Source organism: Carlito syrichta, unplaced genomic scaffold, assembly GCF_000164805.1.
Source record: "Carlito syrichta isolate Samal-C Ts95f unplaced genomic scaffold, Tarsius_syrichta-2.0.1 Scaffold316388, whole genome shotgun sequence".
NCBI lineage: Eukaryota > Metazoa > Chordata > Mammalia > Primates > Tarsiidae > Carlito > Carlito syrichta.
The window spans coordinates 637957-641178 of record NW_007260484.1 but is presented as its reverse complement, the minus strand read 5'-3'; positions in this window follow the sequence as shown (position 1 = coordinate 641178).

The window sequence follows — 3222 nt, the reverse complement described above, 5'->3', positions numbered from 1 at the left end:
CTGTAGATTGCCTTGGGTAAGATGGACATCTTAACATTGTTGATGCTTCCAACCCATGATCATGGATTATTTTTTCATTTGTTTATGTTATCTTTGATTTCTTTGAGCAGTGTTTTGTAGTTTTCATTGTAAGGGTCTTTCACTTCTGTGTTTAAGAAGATATCAAGGTATTTCTTTTTTTTGTGGCTATTGTGAATTTGATTGTGCTTTTTATTTGGGTCTCTGTTTATTGTTGTTGTGTAAGAATGCGACTGTCTTTTGCACATTTATTTTATACTCCAAGACTTTGTCAGAGTATTTTTGTCAGTGCAAGGAGGTTTTTGACAGATTCTCTTGAATTTGTAAGGTATAGAATTGTGTCATCTGCAAAGAAGGATAACTTAACTTCCTCTTTTCCTGTTGGATACCCCTATTTCCTTCTCTTGCCTAATTGTTCTAGCTAGGACCTCTGACACTACGTTAAACAAGAAGGATGAGAGTGGGCAGTCTTGTCTTTTTCCAGGTATCAGGATAAATATTTCCAATTTTTGTCTATTTAGAAATATGTTGACTGTAGGTTTCTTGTAGATGGCTCTATTTTGAGGTATGTTCTTTTGATTTTGGGGTTGATTTATGTGTGTTTTCAATCTTTTTCTTGCATTCTTGGGAAGGCTGTGGTCATTCTTTTTTTCTTTCTTCAGTGTTTAATACTTTCTTAAGTGTTTCTTGTAGAGCTGGTCTGGAGTCAGTGTAAACTCTTAGGAACTGAATGTCAGGGAAGGATTTAAATTCTCTATCACTGATGAAACTTAACTTAGCTGGGCAGGAAATTCTGGGTTGAAATTGTTTATTTTTCAGAACTTTGAAAATTGAACTCCAGTCTCCTAGCTTGTAGTGTTTTTGTAGATAAGTCTGGTGCTATTCTATTTGGTCTTGTTAGGTAGTATGACCTTTCTCTCTTGCTGCCTTTAAGATTTTTTCTTTTATACCTACTTCTTGTTAGTGAATTGCTATGTGTCTAGGAGTTGATCTTCTCATTTGACATCTTGCAGGGGTTCTCTGAATCACTTGTGTTGAATGATCATATCTCTGATTGGGTGAAAGAAATTTTCTTGGACAATTTGATGGAGTATTTGTTCTAGGGTGGTCTCTGTCTTGCTATCTGCCTCAGGGATTCCAATTAATCTTAGGTTCAGACTCTTGAAATAATCACTCATCTCTTAGAGGTTTTGTTTCATCTTTTTAGGCTTCTTGTCTATGCTTTTAACAGCTTGGGTTCATTTCCTATTTTAGTCCTCAAGCTCTGAGATTATTTCTTCTGCTTGGTTAATTCTACTTTCCTTGCTTATGAGTTTGTTATTTATTTCATTCACTGTATTCTTTACTGCCATCATCTCAGTTATCAGCATCTTCATTCTCTCCTTTTGTCTTTTCTCATTTCCATTTATTCTCTTTATTAATATCTTGATTTCTGGGCATGTGGTTTGAGACCAGTCATTCTGGGGGTTCTTCATTGTTTGAATTCTGAAGTCCTTATCTACAGTTGCTGTCCTTCCAGGAGTCTGTATGAGACCTATATTCTTCCGGTGGTTCTTCTTCATTTGTAAAAGTTTTCCTCCCCCCCTTTATCCCCTTCTTTAATTATTTTGTTCAGTGATGGGGGATATATTTTACTTCTGTTTGCTCAATACCCTATTCTTCCTTATGTAGATCATCTGGATTTGTTCAATTTTGAACTAGACTTGAGTAGGAGGCTGTGCTTTTTGTAGTTTTGAGATTTGATTGGGGGGGGGGCTGTGGCTCAGGAACTATCTGAAAATTCCATTATCTGCTGACAGGTGTGTGGGTCCCCTGAAACCAATTTCCCACCACCTTACAATCTGGTTATGCAGTGGGATTGTATGTTTGCCTCCCTGATTGCAAAATGAGATAAGGAAGAATGAAAAAAATGGAAAAAGGAAGGCAGGAGATGAATGGAAGGTGAAGAGAGAGAAGTGGGAAAACAGGTGCACCACCTAACAAATAAACAAACAGAAAAAAGATACAAAAAAGAAAACACAAAAAAATACAAATAATCATACAAACAAAAAATCCTTTTGATATACTCGCCCTCAAAAATACTCACACACAAACAGAAAATCTAAAAAACAGCAATAAAATAACAAAAACAAAGCAAGTACAAAAACACAAACAAAAACCGAAAAAAAGAGATGAAAAAAAGAGCTTGTCCTGTGGCCATTTCTGGAATTTCAGGTTCCTTTCTCAAGCAATGCCACTGCTTTCGACTGCCACTGCTTTTGGTAGACACTGCTTTTGGCTGACACTGCTTTTGGCTGCCACTGTGTTAGGGAGCGGCTCCAGTCTCCAACCTGTCCCCTCTGCTCTCAGCATAGTCTGATAGGGTTGCTGCCAGCATGTGTCACACATCCTGTGGACTGCTGTGGGAGGAGGATGAAGCAGATTCCAACTCTTCCAACTCATCTCCTGCTACCACTGCTGTCAAATCTTCTACTCAGATCAAACATGTCTGTGACTATTCCAGGATGGAAAGGGGGACGCCTGTCTCTCTGAGTTCAATGGTCAATCTCAGAGGAGTGCAGAGTTAGCTTCTGGGTCTCAGACTGGAGATTGGACAGAACTGGGTGTCACAATGCAGAGAAAATGGCAGCAGTTGTCTCCTCACCAGCAATGGGGCTCAGTTCAAGATTTCTTGACCACGCCTTCTCCATGTTTCCTGTTGCTAGAGCCCAGCCTCCCGCCGCAGGTGTTGGCATGGACCAGGTGCCAGGTGCTGAGGAGCAGCTGTTCTCTGCTATCTCCTCTCAAGAGACACAAGAGAACAGCAGACAATTCTGTGAACCATGTGTTCCAATTTCAGGGCAGTGGTGAGTTGCAGTCACCTCTGGAGGAGATTCCTGAGTGCTTGAACCTGAGTCTCCTCATAGATGGACTTTCACCCACCCATTGGCACACACTCACTCATGCAGACAGTCTTTACAGACACTCACTTTTGCAGAGACTCTCACACTCCAACCAGTTCCATCACCATCTTGCCCCTTCCTCTATATTTTTATTATTAACAAAGGTTTGGTGATAAATGAGATTCATCATCATAATTTTTGTGAGTCCTTTCTGTTAACATAACATTAAATACAAATGATAAAATCCAATTTAAAGCTTAAAAAATAGATAAATAAGAAATGCATTGTAATTAAGGTATAGTTATTCCTGAATATTCATGAA